We start from the raw sequence: 10,923 nt of genomic DNA, 5'->3' as shown, positions 1-10,923 counted from the left end.
GAGTTTATTTAAAAGTTTATGTTCCTGGAATCCATCTCCAATTCCCTTTCTTCCCATATTCACTTACTGCAATTATCCTAATCCTCAGGGTTAGTGCACAGGCAGACTCTCTGTAAATCCCATTTCACAGAGGATTTAATCCCTACCCCTTCCCCCTGACTCTCAGAGTCCCAGCCTGGGTTCTGGAGGTTGGCGTGAACTCTGCCCCAAACTCTCCCTCCTTTCCCACCTAGGTTCCCGGCCTGAGCTGGCAGCTGCGGCTCCTTCTGCTTGTTTCCCACGGGAGATTTGCCAGCTGGGATTTCCAGTTAACATTCTCTCCTCTGGGCCTAACTACATTCTTCCTTCTCTTCAGTCTCCAGAGCTGACTGTGTCTCACATTCTCCCTTGAAGGTCAGTGTGGTGTTGTAAAGAGTAACTCAACTTGGAAAAAGGAAAATGGGTTTCAAGTCTCAGCCCCACTGGTGCTGCCTCTGTGACCCTGGGCAGCCACGTGCATCTCTCTGGCTTTCATTTTACTTCCTCTGTCAAATGTGTTGAAGGAATATTACAAAGTTATATGCGTGAAAAGTATACAGAAGATGCTAGATAAATGTTATTTTATTTTAAATAATATTTGACTTCCTGATTAAAAACATGAGGGTGGAGCCCATGTCTTACTCATATCTGTGACCCCCCCCCCCCAGTTTTGCACAGGGCTTGTAAAAATGAACCGAATGTAATGAACCCAATTGACTATAAGTAATTCAAAATCATCTGGAACCTTGTTTACAAGTCTGAGATTTGTAAACCATAAACTTAATTTCCTGGGTAACTTGAAACATTTTGAAATGGAAGATTAATTACGGCACTTGCATTTATTTTTTTATTTTTTAAAAAATATATTGCACTTTTATTTACTTTTTGTAGGGGGTGATTAGGTTTACTTACTTATTTTTTGGAGGAGATACTGGGGATTGAACCCAGGGCCTTGTGTATGCTAGCATGCAATCTACCACTTGAACTATACCCTCCCCATTGCCTTGGCACCATGCTTGCATTTAGAGAAGTCTTGAAAATAATGTTTTATCTCCAGTTGACATTTTCTTTGTAATATTTAGGGGAAAAACTTCATTTTTCTATTAATTTGATAGTCTTTTTTTTCTGAACTAAGGCTAAATAATCTATCTTGATTTTTACCCCCGTTTATTTGATTAATGTAATATAAACAAGCCTTAAGATATTTAAATCACTGGGGTTGAGCAGAACAAACATCACATCACAGGCCAGGTTCAGATTTCTCCTGACCAAGAGCATGTCCTCAACCTTTGGTTCAGCTTTGCTACCCCCAGGGAGATGCAATTTCTTGATAACATAATTCAGAATCAAACTGAGGATAATTTGTAACAATAAGGCTCACTATTATTTTAATCCATTATTCAGTAAATCTGGAAGAGTCAGTAACTGCTATCATCAGAATTTAATTATTTAACTAACTACTCAAGTACCAATTAACTAGTCTGAGGGTGATCTATACCTCTGATGGAATTATATATCCATAGAATTGTTCTCTAATTATTTAAGGACCGGGCATTTTATCTGGTCTGCCTACAAGACATTCTCCGTCAGGACAGGGATTTTATTGTCTAGTGTCGTTCGATGGAAAGAGCCAAAAAGTGAAACTTACATAACTGCGTGTCTTGACTCAGCCACCCAGAGGCCGTGTGGAATTGGCCAACTGCCGTCATTCTCCTGGGACTCAGATTCCCCACCTGCACAATAAAAGTGTTAACCAGATGATCCCTAAATTCATTTAGTTTTCCTTTTTTTCCTACTTTAAAAAAACAGAGATATAATTGATGTATAACATTGTGCTGGTTTTAAGTGTACTACTTAACGATTTGATATGTGTATATATTGTGGAATGATCACCACAGTAAATTTACTTAACATAGATAACAAATTTTATTTTCTTGTGATGAGAACTTTTAAGATCTACTCTTGTAGCAACTTTCAAGTATAAAATACAGTAATTTAACTACAGTCACCATGCTGTACATTACATCCTCGTGACTATTTATCGTGTAATTTGTCCTTTTGATCACCATCCACCGTTTTGCCATCCCCCACTCCCCATCTCTGGCAATCACCAATCTGTTCTCTGTAAGTTCAGTTTTTTTTAGATTCCACATATAAGTGAAATCATATGGTTTTTGTCTTTCTCTGTCTAATTTATTTCATTTAGTAGAATGTCCTCAAAGTCCATGAATATGGCAATTGGCCAGATTTCCTTCTTTTTTTTATAACTGAGTAAGACTCCAGTGCATGTGTTCCTCATCTTCATCCATTCATTCGTCTGTGGACACTTGGGTTGTTTCCATGTCTTCACTATTGTAAATAATGCTGCAATGAACATGGAGGTGCAAAAATACTTTTGAGATAGTGATTTCATCAGAAGTGTAATTGCTGGATCATATGGTATTTCTATTTTTAATTTTTTGAGGAACCGCCAGACTGTTTTCTGTAGTGGCTGCACCAATCTTCTATAGTGGCTGCACCAACAGTGCAGAAGGGTTTTCTTTCCTCTACATTTTCCCCAACATTTGTTATTTCTTGTCTTTTGAATGTTAGCCATTCTGACAGGTGTGAGGTAACATCTCATTGTAGTTTTGATTTGCATATCCCTGTGGTTAGTGATGTCGAGTAAGTTTTCACATACCTGTTGGTCATCTGTAAGGTCTTCTTAGGAAAAATGTCTCTTCAATTCGTCTGCCCATTTTTAAAATCAGATTGTTTGTTTTTCTTTTTATTGTTGAGTTGTATGAGGTCTTGAATATTTTGGATATTAACCTCTTATCAGATATATCATTTGAAAATATTTTCTCTAATTCAATAGGCAGCTTTTTCATTTTGTTGATAGTTCTTTACTGTGCAGGAGCTTTTTAGTTTGATATAGTTCCAACTGTTTATTTTTGCTGTTGTTGCCTTTGCTTTTGGTGTCAAACCCAAAAAAATCATCTCCAAGACTGTTGTTAAGGAACTTATTGCTGTATGTTTTCTTCCAGGAGTTTTATGGTTCCAGGTCTTGCATTCAAGTCTTTAATCCATTTTGAGTTCATTTTAAGGTATGGTGTGAGATAGTGCTCCAGTTTCATCCTTTTGCATGTGTATGTCCAGTTTTCCCAACACTGTTTAGTGAAGAGACTGTCCTTTCACCACTGTGCGTTCTTGGTTCCTTTGTCATAAACTAATTAACTATTTATATGTAGGTTTATTTCTAGGCTCTCTATTCTGTTCTACTGATCTGTGCGTCCATTTTTATGCCAATACCATACTGTTTTGGTTACTGTAACTTTGTAAATATAGTTTGAAATCAGGGAGGTTGATACCTCCAGCTTCATTCTTCTTTCTCAAGATCTTTGGCCATGTCAGATCTTTTGTGTTTCCATACAAAGTTTTTTTATTGTTCTATATCTGTGAAAAATGCCGTTGAAATTTTGATGGGGATTACATTCAATCTGTAGATTGCTTTGGGTACTATGGATATTTTAATAATACTAATTCTTTCAATCCATGAGCATAGAATATCTTTCCATTTGTTTGTGTCTTCAGTTTCTTTTACGAATGTGTCATGGTACAGTGTACAGGTCTTTCATCTCCTTGGTTAACTTTATTTTTAGGTATTTTATTATTTTAGATGCAGTTGTAAATGGGATTTTTTAAAAATTTCTCTCTATGATAGTTCATTATTAGTATACAGAAATGCAACAGATTTCTGAATATTGATTTTGTATCCTGCAATTTTACTAAATTCTTTTATTCTATTTTTTTTTTTTTTTTGGTGGAGTCATTAGGGTTTTCTGTATATAATATCATGTAGTCTGCAAGTAATGACAGTTTTCTTTCTTCCTTTCCAATTGAGATGTCTTTTTTTCCCCCTTGCTTTAATGCTCTGGCAAGAATTTCAATACCATGCTGAATAAAAATGATGAGATTGGGCATCTTTGTCTTGTTCCTATTCTTAGAGGAAAAGCTTTTGGCTTTTTGCCATTAAGTATGATGTTAGCTCTGGGCTTATCATATATGGCCTTTATTATGTTGAAGTGCAGTCCCTCAATACCCACTTTGCTGAGTTTTTTAAATCATAAATGGAAGTTGAATTTTAATAAATGCCTGCATCTGTTGAGATGACCATATGATTTTTATTCTTCATTTTGCTATAATGGTGTATCACATTTATTGATTTGTGAATGTTGAACCATCCTGGCATCCAGGGAATAAATCCCAGCTGATTATGGTGTGTGATCCTTTTAATGTATTGTTGAATTTGGTTTGCTAATATTTGATTGAGGATTTTTGCATCTATGTTTGCCAGGGATATTGGTCTATAATTTTCTTTTCTTGTGGTGTCCTTGTCTTGTTTTGGTAATGTTGAGCTTATAAAATGAGTTTGGAAGTGTTCCCTCCTAGATTATAGAAAAGTTTGACAAGGATTAATATTAATTCCTCTTCGAATGTTTGGTAGAATTCACCAGTGAAGCTCTCTGGCTCTGAACTTTTGTTTGTTGGGATGTTTTTGATTACTGATTTAATTTCCTTGCTAATAATTGATCTGTTCAGATTTTATATTTCTTCATGGAAAGTTGTATGTTTCTGGGAACTTATCCATTTCTTCCAGTTGTCCAATTTGTTGACATGTAATTGTTCCTGATCTTTTGTATTTCTGTGATATCAATTGTAACATTTATTTGATTTCTGATTTTTTGAGTCCTTTCTCTTTTTTTCTTGGTCAAGTCTAGGTAAAGGTTTGTCAGTTTTGTTTATTTTGTTAAGGAACCATTCTTGGTTTCATTAATCATTTCTATTGCCTTTAGTCTCCATTTCATTTATTTCTGCTCTGCTCTTTGTTATTCTCCTCTTTCTGCTTACCTGAGGCTTACTTTATTATTCTCTTCTTAGTTCCTTGAGGGGTAAATTTAAGTTGTTTACTTGAGATATTTCTTATTTTATAGTGTAGGCATTTATCACCCTGAATTGCCCTCTTAAAACTGCTTTTGCTGCATTTCATAACTTTTGGTATGTTATATTTCCATATTCACTTGTCTCAGGATATTTTTTGATTTATCTTATGATTTCTTCTTTGAGCCATTGGTTGTTCAGGAGTATGTTGTTTAATCTCCACTTTTTTTTAATTAAAATTTTTTTTCTAAGATATTTTACTAACTGAGGATTCAAATAACAGAAATAAAGCCAGGTTTAGAATACACAATTGTTGGGGGACTAACATAGACTTGTATGTAGAACCCCCAAAACCTCAAAAGATCATCTTGCCTAATCCCTTTGTATTACATTAGAAAACAGGTTCAAAGACATTGAGAAACTTCCTCAAAACAACATAAAGAGGTCGAGTTGTTGCTGGGCTTAGAATTTCAGCCTCCTGAGTAAGATGGTCCAGGACACTGTGTGTTACCACCTTTCCTCCTTTAAAAACCTTTCGTAGATCTTCATTACAAATAGGGAAAAGTTCAAGATTTTAAGAAGCATCACATTATGAGGCTTTTATGATCTGCCCTATGTCCCTTGACAGCACTATAGACCCATCAGATCCTCTTGTTATTTACATTCTAGCAATACTGAGCCACTGCTGTCTCCCCATATAATGCCATACTGATCGATGCCTGTTATCTTTGGCATCAACTTTCCTGTTTTCTCTTATTTTCTCTTCCTCAGTGTTCTTCATGGTGTCCTCTTTTTCTTGTGTGTTTTTTTCACACTTTCTCCAGAGTTCTGTCCTGGGCTTCACTATTCCCACTTTTCATGAGCGCTCTATCTCATCCTAAGGGTTCGATTGCCATCTATGTATTCATCTCTTCAAACTCCTGATCCCCAAATGGATGTTGCACAGACATTCCAAGCTCAGTGTGTCAGGCACTACAGTTTGGTCCATTTAACACTCATCCCTGTTTCTTCCATAGTGACTGTAAGGGATGTAAAACTCAGTTTTTGAGCCTCCTTTAAAGTTAAGAGTGGCCATGTTAAAGGTTTTACAGAGTCACATATTTGGGAGGCTCCTGGTGCCACTTTTTCTCCTGACTTTTTTCTCCTGCCTAGAACTCCTGAGGCACAGCAGTCACTTGGGGTCACAGGAAATGAAAGCCAGGCAGTAAGGGTGGAGAACAGGAGGACCAAAGGAGCTGGGTACTGATGGCAGTGTTGAGACCCAGAATCCAGTCTGTACTGTCTGCACCCAGGTTTTTGTTGTGTGACTAAACAAGAATTAGGCACAGCATTGGAGTTTCTTGTACTCGGTTGAATGCTGTCCTAATCGTGACACTCAGCAGCGTATCTTGAACTTAGATCATCTCGTCCCTCTCCTCTTTCCCCTTCCTTCCCACCTCTTCTCATACAGGTGAATGGAACTACCATTAACTCAGGATCCCAAACCAAAATTAGGGAGTAAACTCAATTCTTCCATTTCCCTTATGACCCTGTCCTTCTGAGTAACATGTCTTTAATATCATATGAGTCTATCTACTTCTTTTCATCCCCACCGCCATAGGTTCTGCTGGACATGAAGTTTTGGGGGTCATTATTCAACCCATCACCTAGAGGTGGGAGTCTCATAAGGAGTTCCTAGTCAAAGCCATGTAGAAGAGATTACATACACATTTTTTAATTTTAATTTTAATTTTTATTATTTTTGGAGGGGTAAATAGGTTTGTTTATTTATTTATTTATTTAGTTAGTTAGTTAGTTAGTTAGACATTTTAATGGCGGTACTGGGAATTGAACTCAGGATCTTGTGCATGCTAAGCATGCACTTTGCCACTGAGTTATACCCTCTCCCGAGTATATATTTTTGTAGTGTATCCCTTCTGCAGATGTCTCTCAGAAATTAACAGTGTCAGGAAATGGTGGGTCTAGAACTCAGAAACCCTTTTTTTTCCTTAGTACTCTTATCATAATAAATATGTCTAACTTTGATGGTCACTGCCACCTAATTTGTTTCACGTATCTAGTGTTCCATTAAAATATTTTCAGCTGACCAAAGTGAATGATTACCTAGCAAAATCCCATCCAAACATGAGATTGGAGCAGGCTTATTGAGAGCTCAATAAATGTCAGCGATGTTAAGTATGGAGTCCAGAGAATCAGCCAGATAACAGGAGAGGAGGCCACTGCTTTATCTTCTAAACTCAAAACCCACATTTCTCCTTGTTGCCATGTAGACATTTCATCAACCCAACCCAAACTCTTTTTCTCTCTAGACCATAATCAAAGAACTAGTAAACACTTACAGGGGTGTTCTTTTTAAAGTGGTGATTTAAAAAAAAACAAAACAACAAACAACTCAGGAAATCAGAATTGCTGGTTTTGTGATAGTATTTCTTAAAGGGAGCTGAACAAAGAAGCTGTTGCAACCAGAGTTCTAGCAGGAAGCCTTACTGTGAGCTGCATCCCGGTGTCGTCTGCCGTGCTTTGAAACCATAGAAACAAATCAAAGCTACTGCTGATGTTTGCATTGAGCTGAGATTGCATGCGCGTGACTGTTCACATGGCCAAAAATGGTAAGAGTGTTCACCAGCCCAAAATAGATTCAGGTACGTTTGTCCTGTCTCAGTGCCTTTATGGACACTGACTTATTTTGACATTTATGCAGTCATCGCTCTCGTCTCCTGACATGGTTGAGAAAGTGACTTTAATTGTCTTTTATGGTAATTCGAGTTGGGGTGAGATGGAGGAAGATTGCAGAATGACCATTAGCACTACGGCTGTAAAACAAAACACTCCATAAAGTGGCCGAGGAAATCACTCACACCTCTTTGTTTGAATATAGTTGGTACGTAGAGTTCAGAGCACTTAAAGCGGCGATGGGAAAGCAGTCATCTTTGCTTCATTGGATAGAAGGAAAAAAGCACATTAAATTTCTGCTGGATCCAATACCATCTGAGTAGAAATAAAGAATAGGATTGAATTTCCGGGCATGCAAGACTTATCACGGAGGAACATGGGCTGTTTTCTTTATGTTGAGAATCAGTCTTGAAAACATTAAACCTTTTTGGGATACCTATTTAGGGAAGCTTTTTATATCTGATATTACATGTGAAATGATTCATACAAATGAAATAGAAACAAATAGAATTCTTTTAAAATATATAGAAATTTTATTGTTTTCTTTTTTAAAATAAAGGATAAATATGTTTTAGAAAAAAATGATTAAACTTTAATTTAGTCTTCTGCAAATGGCTCTACATTTGACTACTAGAAATTAGATATCCTTGGATGATTCCCCTCGACTGCTCTGTTAATCGTCACAGACCGGCAGCCCAAGGGCCCAGTCTGACTCTCGTGTGTTTCTTCAAACTCGTTTTGAATGTGAACATATTTCATTGTCCTGTTGCACTGTCCTGCCAGCCTGGCTCTTTGAGTTCCCTTTTTTTTTTTTTTTTTTGCTTGACCTCCCTTGTGTGTTCAGTCCATTTCCTGGGTGATTCTGGGATCCATCTGACGCCACTTTCTCTATCTCAGATAATTATGCTCCTCAATCTTCCAAACCGATGCTGCTTTTCTTTCTAGGTTCTTGAAATCTGTTTTCTCCATTAAACTTATAATTATTTACCCTTGGCTCTTCTGTTCCCAGCATGGCTTCTCACTCTAACAGCAGCGGGTGATCAGCTGCAGAGCAACAGAATGCTGACCAAACTCAAACGGGTTTCTCCCTGCTGTGCTGGAATTGCCAGCTGGAGGAGACTGTGTCCCCTCTCCCTCGACCAGGGCCATCACCTTTATGATTATTGCTGTCCCCGAGGGGGAGGGGCAGACTAGCAACAAAGACACAGAACAGTGCGAAGGGTGTGGCATCAGAATTCTGAATCTCTCCTTCCTGATTTTGCCCCACCCCTCCCCCAAACAGCAGAGATCTGGTTCCATCCCTAACTCAGCAAAATTATTCTGATTGGTTTAATGTGTGTGTGGTTTTGTTTTGTTTTGTTTTTTTAATTTATCTTTTTTTTTTTTTGCAGGAGTAGGTAATTAGGTTTATTCGTTTATTTATTTATTTTTAGAGGAGGTACTGAATTGAACCCAGGACTTTGCGCATGCTAATCACGTGCTTTAGCGTTTGAACTATATCCTCCCCTCGTATTGCGATTGTTTTAAGCCATTCGTGGTAGTTCCGTGGTACGCGTTTCCAGCCACAGAGATATGCGGAGAGGTCGGCTGGGGGCTTCTGGCAAGGTTTCTTCAGTTTTAAGTAGGCAACACTGAAGAAGCAGGGCTTTTTAACCTCTGAACTTGACCCTGTTGGGATGTGATACCTGGAAGCACTGCAGCCCTTTGAGGAAGAAGCCAGCACACCGAGAAGGGCCGAGCCAAGAGCACTGCAGAGAAACCGAGCTGGCACCCTGACAAACGAGAGCTGGAGATGCCCGGCCTGCATTGGTTCGGATGCTGTGAGTCAGCCTTTTTGGTACTCACCGTCCAAGGCATCCTACACAACACAGTCTCCCCAGTTCACCGCATCCTTGTTTAATTGGCAAGATCCTCTGACTAACGACGTAACCTCCAAAATCTATTTGTTCTTTTGTTGTCCTTTGGAATGTAAAGCACTCGCAGACATGGATTCTCCCTCTAGGAAAAATCCCTGTAGACAAATTAACTCAATGCTCTACCGAGAAAGGTACCGAATAGTTACCGATGGTCACCATGATCTTTTTGTTTCTTTTTTTAATTTTTTTTTCCTCTTTTAAAAACAAAAAAGATCTCATAATTTCTTTTTTTTTAATCCTCCACTTGTGCTGTTTGGGGGGTGGGGGGAGGAAATTAGGTTTTTTAATTTATTTAATGGAGGTGTTAGGGATTGAACCTAGAATTTCGTGCATGCTAAGCACGCACTCTACCATTGAGCTAGACCCCCCCCCGTTTTTTTTTAACCACCATTACAATTTGGTTATAATTATTATACTTCGCATCTACAAAATGATTTATAGTTTACAAAGTGCTTTATGTGTCACTTTATTTGTTTCTAGTAACGGCTCAGTGAGATAGAAGAAAAGATGAAGATGCCAAAAAATGGAGCCCAGAAAGGTTACGTGATTTGACCAAGATCACATATCTAGAAAGTGTCAAGGCCAGGACTTAAATCTGGGTCCTCTAACCCTAGAGCAAGTGCTTTTGCCACCAAACCCCAGCTAGATGTTGGAACTAACCGATGGGCTGTGGTGAAGGAAAAGTTTACAGAAGGGAAGTACCGCGGTGGCTCCAGACTGATTTCAAGGGAACTGGATTCTGCTCCCGGCTGTGTCAGTCACTAGCTGTGAAATCTTAGGTGAATCACTTTATCTCCCGCAGCCTCAATTTCAAGGAATTACCTAGATGATCTGTTATGGGTTTCCTGACTCTAACATCCTGTGATGCTGTAACCGAGAACTGCTCATACACACAGGTAAAAATCATGCTTTATATAAGACGTAAAGCTCCCCTAGTGACCACCGATGAGGCACCGACTGTGTGTGCTGCTCATGGTTCTCCCTCAGCCTCCACATTCACGCCTCGTGAGCACCTGCAAAAATGTCAGCAGCTTACAGATGGGTTGAACATCAACTTGAACGAGCTTTATAACCCAAGCCACGGGCTTTTCACTGGCAGAACAGTGTTACCCTAGAGCTGCAAAAATCACTTGTTGATGAGCTAATCTTGTCACCGTGATTCTTGGAACATATTTAAGAGGACATAAAAAGCCAGTCCTGCTGGATCTTTGGGGCACTTGACTGCAGGTTTCCACAATTAATTGTCCCATGACTGACTTGACGATTTTAATGAAGCTAGTGATATTTGCTGCCTCGACAGATTTAGGTTTGCCAATTTAGCACTCCAGGGGCTATTTTCTCCTAAGCAGTATGTCAGCAATTTGAGAATATCGCCATCAGGGAAGCCAGGATGCCT

This window comes from Camelus ferus, chromosome 23, assembly GCF_009834535.1.
Source record: "Camelus ferus isolate YT-003-E chromosome 23, BCGSAC_Cfer_1.0, whole genome shotgun sequence".
NCBI lineage: Eukaryota > Metazoa > Chordata > Mammalia > Artiodactyla > Camelidae > Camelus > Camelus ferus.
This window is presented reverse-complemented; position numbering follows the sequence as displayed.